This window comes from Alligator mississippiensis, chromosome 15 (genome assembly GCF_030867095.1).
Source record: "Alligator mississippiensis isolate rAllMis1 chromosome 15, rAllMis1, whole genome shotgun sequence".
Taxonomy (NCBI): Eukaryota; Metazoa; Chordata; order Crocodylia; family Alligatoridae; genus Alligator; species Alligator mississippiensis.
Window position 1 is genome coordinate 36,786,169 of NC_081838.1, and position 10,875 is coordinate 36,797,043.

A 10,875-nucleotide genomic window follows, 5' to 3' on the forward strand; every position below is an offset into this window, starting at 1 on the left:
ATTAGCCTACAAGGCCCTACATGTGCCTTCTTATACCCCCTCCCCCCCCGATCTAAAGTCATCCGCTGCTGGGCCAGGCCTGCTGATCCCCACAGGTTTGGCAGAAGGTTCAAGCCATGTGCTCCCCTTCAGCTTTCCTGTATTGCTGAAACTGTGTGGAGGGGGAAAAAAATCCCCGGCTCTATTGGAAGCAAAGTCAAAGGAAGAGTTTTGCTAGATCAGACAGACAGATGGAGGGGCAGGGCGTGGACAAGATTTCCAGCGTTTTCAGCGAGCCTGCTGCAGGGCCCATGATTACAGGCAGGCTGGCAGCCTGGAGATGGGTTATGGCTGCAACCTTTTGCTCTCAGAAATATTTCTTTATCTGGCAAGCCCTGCTACCTGATGCTCAGCTCACCTACGCCCCTTGTGACCGGCAGCAACAGCCATGCTGCTTTTCCTCCTTGTACTACAGAGTGCAAAAAAGGGTGGACAAAAAGGAGCAGTTGTTCCTCACCGAGTGGTGCCTCTGCCTCGATTCTCTGCCAGCCCCTTTCCTTCCCCCTCCCTCCCTTGCTCTGCAGGCTGCACAGATGTTTGAGTCTGCTGCCTGCTTAGTCCCTCTAGTGCCTGATTGCACCGGCTGGTCCCCCAAGCAATCTGTCTGCCCCCCCCCCCCCCCCCCCATCCCCAGGCTCCTGCTCCTGCCACGCACATAGACTCGGGTGCAGCTGACCTACAGGTCTAGCAGCTCAGCACTTCCGTATATCCGTTTCCTTTCCCAGCATTTGGAAGCCTGCAATTCATCTCCTCTCCTCCCAGGTTTGTGGTTTCATACTGCACCTCACCCTCTGCATCCCTGGCTATGCCCATGTCCTCGCTTTTACATTTCATTCTTGCCTGCTGAAGTCATACTAGGAGGGGACCTCCCCCTCGCCCCATAAACCAAAGAACTAAGCTGGGGGGCGGGAAGAAACACACAAAGCATCCCTCTGATTTCTACTTGGCCTATGCGTTGTACTACAAGGGTACCAAATAAGAGCAGGGTCCCACAGCATTAAGCGCCTGATATCATAAATGGTCTCTGGCTCAAGCTCCTTATGACCTACATAGACAACAGATGGTGAGAGTTAGAGAAACACAGAGAGAAGAACTGACTTTCCCTGGATGAGAAAAGCTGCAGGGCTGGTAACAAAATGAAAATCCCCTTAGTTCACGCCTGTCCTCCGTCCCTTCAACCGCTCTGCATTCAACAGGGACTTGCAGATTGATATACTGATCAGTAGGTCTATTAAGTAAAACACTTTTCTGTTTCAGAAGCCCTTGCAAGAGGTCTATCGTTGCAGATACTTCGATCATTAACTATCAATACATAATCTCTAGGTGTAACAACCATCTACAAAGCATTCCTTCCCCCTTACTCTGTTGCATTTTTTTCTTTTCCAAATAGTTGTAAAGGGTCCTTCTGAATATTTTTTTTTTTTTTAAATACACTCAGACCAACTAATGGTGTATTTATTGTGTCCCCCCCCCCAGCATATTTACTTTCCATTGTTGGTCATCAGTATCTAGATTCCCTTTTACAGGCTGGGAAATAGGCACAATAAGGCAACCTGATTTATCCACCACTTAGCAGCAGCAGTAGATTCACCCTTGGTCTCCCATAAGTCTGAAAGTTCATAGGAGTTGGGTACTGAACCTGCCTAGTGGGATTTTCCAACAGCATCTGTAGATTTGTGTGTTAGGCACCTAAATCTCTTTGAAAAGCCTGACCATCCGTGCTCCAGCTCTCCATTATACCATGGTAACAGTACTTCACGATCATTTACATAGATATCCTCATCCAGGAGAGGCAGGGAGGTGCTAGATACCATAGTAATGGAGACTCTATAACAATTTCTGAATTCAAAACAAGATCCACGGTTGTGGATTAGGTCAACTGAGCTCTTCATATCTTCCATGCTCTTTCATATCTATACTGGTGCCAGCTCCTCTGCAGAACAGGGAGAGGAACAAGATAGACTAGTCCCCAGCCTCAAGGTAATTCCCCTCTTGCTGCCAGTCACTCTTTGCTTTGAAGCATCAAAGCTGACATAGTAACAAGTGCAGTTTGCATTCCTCCTAGTTAAAAACATGATCTGCACTGGATCTCCCAGAGGTTACAAGAACAAGAACTAATGTACTCAGTTGCTTGAATAAGACCATAAACAGCTGGAGAAAGTATTGGGCTGAAACAGAGACTGCTAACCATTATTATCCAGCCACAAGTCCGAACAGAGGGCTCTTGCACTAGCATGAGTCATTACTTACTTTTTAATTACTAAGTGCAGTTTTCAGCACTATTTTAATAAACAGATTTTTTTTTTATTATTTATTTATTTTTTTTTACAAGGATAGCTCTGGACGTTCTCAGTATAGCATCCTGTTTTTACCTGAGATGTCTTGCTTGCTGCAAGCAAAACCAACCAACTGGAATATTGTGCTTGTGATATGGACATTTTGACCAGCTTATTTCATGCAACACCCAGCACACCTTTTTGTCTTTGTGGAAACTCCCTCTCCTCAATAACAGCAAATCAATAGCTCCCTGCCAGACCTCTGACCTGCCTCGATCTTGGGCAGCTGCTTGGTTGAGCACAGGCCTTTTTCATTTCCTTGATCACTGTTGTCAAAACAGATGCATGAAAAGCCAAATCATACCACAGCCACTTTGCACCTAAAAAGCTTATTTCATCTAATGATCTCAAAGCTTTTCACACACCTCAGGTAATTAAGCTTCACAGCAGTATGGGGAGGCAGTTAAGTATTATTCCCATAGAAGAAAATGGAGGGATAAGGACCAATTGAAGATGGCAGTTTAATCACAGACCCCCAGAGCAACTCCAAGAGCATTTGACCTTTGAATTCTACTTAGGGACCGATATGTCCCTCCTTGCCATGCCCTTCAGATTCCTGTTCAAGATCTGCATTGAACAGAGAGGTTAAAACACAGTTACCAAAGCCACCGAGATTCCCAAGTCAAAGCCAGAAACAATAAGTTACTCTGGGATCACTCAAACAAATGAAACTTGGCCCAAATTCCTGGCCCTCAGCAGAGCTTCCCATTTGTCATTAAAGCAGAAAGCATATCACTCCCAATTGATTTCAGATAGCATAGGGAAAGTTTTTCTTTGCAAATCTATTTATAAAGTATAGCTTGCTGTTGCTGTACGGTTTCAAAGAGCGACAATTTTTTGCCAAGCTAAATTCAGGAAGTGGTGAGACATACATAAGGAAAACTATGTCCAAAATGGAAAAGGGAAGGTGATTCCTATCCATTGCGACAAAAACCTAGATAGGGCACAAAACCACCTCAGAAGATGGCCTTGAAAGTGTAGAATCCAAACTAGGAGGTGTATTCAGATCTGCATTTTTTCAGACATGCTAACGTTAGCAGGACATCAATGTACTCCAGCTGAAGAGAAGTAGGAGCACCGGTCTAGAGAGGCATCCCAAAGCCCTTATTTTTGTTTGATGAGTCATTTCTTACAAATCGTGCTAAACTGTTAAATTTAATTTAGTTCCTGCAACAAAACAATAAAATTGAAAAGCAATTTGTCTATTATGTCTGAGAAAGTGCAGATTATATATATGTAATTATTTTAGCTATTCATCACAAAACTTCAAAGGCAGCCCTCACATGTCATAAATCAAAAACCTTCATGGCAAGTGCCACCAAACTTAGTTGTTATTCAATGCCACCAGTGTTCAATTATCCCTTTTGTTTTATTTTAACTTCGTCATATTGACTATTAGTCTTTTAAATTAAAGACGGCATCTCTCGGAAAGAATGACTGCCTTTTGCAAAGAGGGTAATGTTTAAAGTACATCAAAAGGAGCTGTATACATACAGCAGTCCCATATACGACTGAAATCCATTATATTGCAGTGGGGGAAAATATACACAGGCACCAAGAGTTGCTCTATGAAAGCTTTCTTTTGGTGCCCAGAAAAAATGAGGGTCAGGCAGCAAACATCAGAAAAATGGGTATTGGGCAAGATGCCAGGTTTTTTTTCCCCACGGGGACATTTAAAAAAGAAAAAAATGTTGTTTCTTTGTTTTAAATGTAGCTGTTTATGAAGAAACTAAGGAAAATAGTCCATCAAAATTAAATGGACTTCCATGAGATCAGGTACAGTTATTGGCGTTATCTGTAATATAATCGCAGCTACATATTACATGCTAGATTGCAGTCCTATTGAGTTAGGCACAGCACATGCAAATCAAAAGCTTTCATGCCACATCCACAGGACAGACCAAGTACAAAAGGCAAATTACGGAGCGACAAAGTGGCTCGTGTAAGGAGGTCAGTAACAAAGCTGGGAAGAGAAAACCAGGTTTCCTGACTCTCATCCAGTACCCTGTGAAATAGGTACATCGCCTCTGATTGAGTTCCTCAGCTTAAACATTTCAGTATCAATCCTGCAGTCAGCTCCTCACCCAGAAGCCCTTGGGCTTCTGTGTCAATGTGAGTGGCCCATTACACTCACCGCATAGCCCAGGAAAGTCAGTGAGGCGCCATACACAGCGGTTTAGATTGACTTTATGGATCTGGGCTGCATTTTAGTTGTGTCTAAGTGTCTAGACTGCATGTGACTGTGACTGTAAAGCTCACGGATTTCTTAGCAAGTTATGTAAACTAGTGTTAATATAATGTCAGGGTTAAATGAATGTTTGCTTTGATAAGTAGATTAGAAATCCCGGTGCGTGCAAGCATTGTATGAGCTAATTCCAAATCCTGACTTGGAAACATTTACAGAGCTTTAGCTCACTCAGTAAATAGTCACAAATCATTTGTAACTCACCACTTGATGTAAACTGCAGTTTTCGTACAGTGGAATTAAGCATTCACGGCCAGCAGAGCAGCTGCGCTTCCTCACTGTTTTTCAGGAAAGTTGCGAAGCAAGGTGGTATTTATGCACCCTAGATCCATCACCATCCCATGGCCTAATGCTTCACAGCTTCTCTCCAATCCCAATCTAACTGGAGCAAAATAGATGAGTTTTTAAACTGATATTTCCAAGCAGGTTTTAGTCACTGCTCCTCCCTCACGCCATGGCAAAAGACACTTGGAAGTACGGGACTTACCACTGGACCCTTCACTCTTTGAAGAGTCTTGCTAACTTAGTGGCACCACTCATGGTGGGCTGTATTATTCAAAACCAGTAAATCTAATACAAAGTGGAATTCAGTGACCCCCATATCAAACGCTCGGTCATGTTTCACATTAAAAGATTTCTTGGTAAAGATTTAATAAATGAATAGCTGCTATACACATGGTAAAATACATGTGGCACACCAAAGATGTTTTTAATTTAGGCACATCAGAAGGAAAGTGTCATAAATATTTATAAAACCCAGCAGATCAACAGATGGCTCTTAATGGACCCTAAGTGTCAAGACTGGTTCTAAGGGAGAAGGTACTTCCCTTAGCTACCTATGGCCCAGATTTTGTAAGGACTTATCAATCAAAACTAGTGCCTTGAATTGTGCCCAGAAAGCTAGTGCAGGCTCTGGAGCAGCGAATCAATGTGCCCCTGGTGAGGCACTCACATCAGAGGGCAGGCCCCCATGTTTTTCACCAGGTGCAGCTGCTAGAGAGTCATCAATGGCAGAATTACGTAGAAAACATGGCAGCAGTCTATTCCCTAGGTTATGAAGGTGTGGACGATGGTGGCCAGCTTGGACTCGGCAAGAAAGGATCAGAGCCTTCTCACCGGGTGGTGGCGTAAAGCATTTCTAGCAAACGCCATCACCTGAGCATGCAGGTGCAGGCAAGGATCCAGGAGTGCCCCGAGACTGTAAAACTCAGTGACAAGGGGAGGTCTGAACACCATCAAGAATGGGCGATCCCTACCCTCTGCGGGTTGATCATCAACCTCTTGTCATGCACACAAATCAATTAAACAGGCTTTTACTATCAAATCAAGGGGAAAATGTGAAGGGGGTTGTTGTTGGTGCTGCTTTACTTCAAATTACTTTTGGGGAAAAAATACCATATTGTCCTTGTGGAGCCTTTTGGTATGAGCAAAGGAGGGAGCTGTGATAACATGCACAACTGCAGCTCTTCTGAAATGTAAAGGACCTCTCTACGCTCGATACTGAACGTCCAAGATTTGTTCAGAATTAAGCTACTACCAAGAATCCCGCGTACAGCATTTCTCTCCAAAATGAAAAGCTTAAGTGAAAATGAATCGCCATTTTTAGAGGATCCAAACCATTTGACAGGTGTAATAGAAACAGCACCAAAACCCCCTAAACTGCTGACATTTCCTTAGGACTCCTGCAGAGGTAAACTTGCGATGGCTTTTGATCTGTTGTTTTCTCCCCAAGTAGCTATACATTATTTAATGTGACTGAACATTTTTTAAACCCGTTTTCTTGTGCTTTTGAAATGTCAATGCCTTTTAAAAGGTCGAGACCTCTCCTGTAAATCTCACTTCCATGGATAAAGTGTATTGGTCTAAAATACTATAGCTTAAGCTATACAAGAAAGAAATCAAGGGATTTTCTTAATAGTGTGGAAGCAAAGGATGGCTAAGGCCTCAAGGGGGGAGAGAGAAATTCCTTAGATAAGAGGAAGATGACCATTAAACTGTCTTGAAGGACACAAGACAGATAGCCCCAAGGCGGGAAAAGTTAGTTTAGGCAACCCTTTGTCTTGAATCTATAAAAGGTTAATTGCCCTGAATGTAAAGTGGCGAGGCCACAGCAGAAATCTTCCTGTAAGGGTCTCTCTCTGATAGCTATCGAAATAAAGTTTCTACCTGACCTGATTCCAAATTCTACAGTGTGTTTTTGGTTTTTTCCACGACAATAGACAGGATGACCTTTGCAGTGCTTGTGTGGGCTAATCTTTGTCACACTTCACTTCTCCCCAAACTTTCATGCTCATTTCATTTCCCTTTCCCTACCTATGCAAAGGCCTCTCTTTCTTCTTAAAAACTTCATCTCCTATCACCCTTGAAAAAAGAGTTTGCCACGAGAAGGAAGCCAGGAATTACTAGTCTAGGTCCAACCGGCACGCCTTTGAGTCAAGTGGCCTGCCTGGAACAGTGGCCAGCACTAGCAGTTTCCATGGACAGGTAAAGAAAAGACATAATGGACAAGTATGGAATAACCTGACCCTGACAAAAATGTCTTTCCGGCTCGATCAACCGATAGGGTCAATGTGCTTCCTGCAGCGTGTGCGTTGACATCCCTGCCGAGGTGTTTACAGCCTGACACCACTGTGGAGCTTTTCACTGGCATTGGCATTGCAGTCTCACCTAGATGGCTCTGTTAAAATGAGGCTCCTGCTTCAGCGGGTGCTATATAACACAAATGCCACATCTGGCCTGTGCCCCCCAGCATGTTACAACACCCAAAACTGAACATTTTAAAACATTTCTGTAGGTAACAAGTGGCAAATTTAACTGAGTTTCACTTATCCTTCCAGGGATCTAGGGAAGAAAAAAAACCCTCTTGCCTTGCATGCGTCTCTCCTATCTTTGTAGTGCTGGATTCTGCTCTCAGAAGTTATGACACTAAGCAGATAACTGGGAGCTATAAAAAAAATGCTACAACAATGTGCTTGCATTCACATCCATGTAGTAGGCACCAGAAATTTGGGGAAATCTGCCTTAAAACAGAGAACGGGTTCAATTGTACTGTCACCAGGGCTGCTAGATGAGTCCTACTAGCCACAGTGAGAGCTGGGAGGGTATTTTCCTCACCAAAAAAAACAAATAAAACATTCACTTCCAACAGCTCTATCAAAGCTAGGGAGAAAGTTCATTCCTGCTTGCATTCCTAATACAAACATGTTCATCATGCTTTCCTTGCATAGATTTCACAGCCCTTTAACACAGTCGGGCCATCTTTGCAAAAAGGGGAAACTGAGGCATGGAATACAGGATTGAGCTGACTTAAATGAGAACTGGAAAGGTATCCCGCTGTCTAACTCGGTGATGCACCATGCTGGACTCCATGTACCAATTTACCAACTCGGGATTGCCTGTGAAATGCAATTGGGGGCAGCCAGTCTAAAGTATGAGGCTGTCTAAACAGGGATCTACCCCATTTGCCATTTGGGGTTCTCCGTGAACACCACCAAATGGTGAGCCCTGGGATTTCAGCATGGAATAACCTGGGGGGCGGGGGGAATGGCACCGTGAGCAGCCTGCAATTTTTCCCCTCACCTCAGCAGGAATTAATTAGATCCCCACATCTAGAATCAGAGACTCAAATGAGAGAGAACGACACACTAACTTACATTCCTAGGGCCTTTGTCTCCTTCAGCCCTTTTCACCCCAAATCTGATCCTCTGTCAGTAGCTAAAGTCTCTAGCCTCCTTGGGAGAATGTAGCCTCTTCGTCCTGTTATCAATTTGTTATCCCAAGTCGGGACACTGAGATATGCAGAAACTAAGTGACTTGCTCAAGGCCGTACGTGAGGGCTGTTTCAGAGCATACATGGACTTGGACCAATGAAGCTGCAGTCACAGCCCCTGTTACACAGCTCCCTTCCCTCATACAAATCCTATTATGTGCAAATGTAGCAGTCCTCTCCACCTGCTCCTATCATGCATCGCCATGTAGAGTAACTGTGAACCTGCAGTGTCACAGTACCGCACTTCTACTCTCCTGACCCACCTGCCTATCAACCCGCCTTAACCCACATCCTTGCCATTAGTCAGTGAGTGCTGACAGCGTGCTCAGCCCTGCACAAAACAAAGATGAAGGCCTGGGCTGTGCCCCGAGGAGTTTACAATCTGAAGATCCAAGAGGAGACACACAAAGGAAAATGTATGTCACAAAATCTGTCAAAACGGATTCGATGAGACATAAATTCACAAGCACTAGATCAATCTTCCCAAGCTCATCACAGTAATATCCGAGACCCGATGAGAGGTCACAGGTGCTCAGGATGCAGGGGTGTCTCCCAGCTGTGAAGCTTGAATGGCTGCTGCACCAAGGTTTCAAGATAATTTCCTTGCTTGAATACCTGACATTTCTGTATGTATTATCCAGGGCTATCCAGCAACATTTCTAGGGTGGTTACTGCCAGCAGGAGTCTAATGCTGCACATCAGTCCTACACAGGCCTCTTATGTTGCTATCCCCATTTACCTGATCACCCATAGGATGTTTTTGGCAGCAACAGAGCTAAGGCTGTCACTCAGCGACAAGCATGATACATAACCTCATTTAGTGCGAACGCAGGTCTACCTCCCTCTGCAGCGACGTTTCTGAGAGAGGCATTGTGATGGAGATGTCATCAGTTGTGTAATGCACAGAAAAGTCTTCATTTTCATGTTAGAAAAGGACTTGCTCAAAAACTTTGAAACTCCAGGAAAGATCCCCACCTTAATGAATCACCAGAACTTCAGCTACCATCTGCTTTCTTTTGCTCTTTTGTTTTACTTTTGGGCTTGCCCTTTCGAGTTGCTGCATTTCCCTTGCTGTAAGCTGCCCGGAGCCTTGCTTGGGAAGGGTGGCATACAACTCAAATAAAAAGGTTGTAACCAAACACATGCTTGCATTTTGCCTTAGAGAATTCAGAATTGAGGTTTTGGTTGTCCCATGCCTACACTCAACAAGGTATTTAGGGCTTTTCATACTTCTCTCAACCTGGGCAGTGAACCCAGTATCCCTCTGTCCTGAAGGCTCTAATTGCCGCAACGTGCAAATGAAACTTGATTAGAAGGGCTAATCTGATTTTAAAAAAAATAAGGGGTATTTGGGGTGTCACGTGCTAAGGTGCTCACTCGAGGCAGTGACAGTCTGGCTGTTGGGAAGTTCCTAAAACAGGGCCGAGTTTTTGGGCAGAGTACAATGCCACCCACAACTTCAATTTGTAAGATGTCGGCATGCCAGGGGCGGATGGCGGGGGAGCCTGATCCTGGTGGCCAGACAGCCTCGGCCCCTTCCCTGCCATCCACCCAGAGGCATGTGTGCCAAGCAAAATGTCTTTGAGTGCCACACTTTGGCACCCGGGCGGGGGTTGCCTACCCCTGTCCTAAAAGTTGTCAGCGCCTCTGGGTTGGGCAGGGTCTGGAGACAGAGACAGATATAGGCAGTAACTCATTAAGACAGCGGTTTTCAACCTTCTGGGGCCATCGTACTCCCGGCAACCAGTCGAGAAGGCAGGAGTCCCCCAGCGGCCAGACAAGCGGAGGGTCCCTCATGGCCGACCGGCGAGAAGTGCCCCCGGTTGAAACCCCCTGCATTAAGCTAAGGCTGCTGCTCCCCACTCTGGGCTTTCCTGACAGAGGCTGCTCGGTAACATGAAAAGCCTTTATTACCATGGCAAACAAGGAGATGGAGTCCACCCACTCCGTCAGGGCCGGACCAATGCAGAGACAAACAAGGCACATGCCTCAGACCCTAAGTGAAGAAGGGGCCCGGTTGTGCTTATTTTACATATTAGAGTGAAAAAGAGTCATATAAATATACAGTATTAAGTAGGGGGCCACGAGTTTGTTTGCCAAGGGCTCGCTAAAGGGTTAATCTGGCCCTGCACTCCTTGTCTCTCAAACAAGGGCTAGAGTCCCCTGTCACGTAGAAAACATCCTTTGTTTGTAAGGACTCTCAGAAGCACAAAGGCAAGCTTAGGAAAAAAATATACTACGGGACAGGTTTCTCCGAGGGCTGAGCAGCACCTGGAGTTTGGGCCCTAAAGGTTGCTAAGTCCTGAGAGCCTTGCACGATATGGTGGCTTTTGCTCCCCACCCTTTAGAGTCGCAGCTCCAAGAGCGTGAGAATGTCCTGAGGTTTTCAGATGTCTCCTGCACCAAAGTCCATTCCCAGCCCTGGGGTCAAAGCCTGGCAAACTTCTGAGCCCAAACAAACCAGGCAAATCAAGACAACCACACAG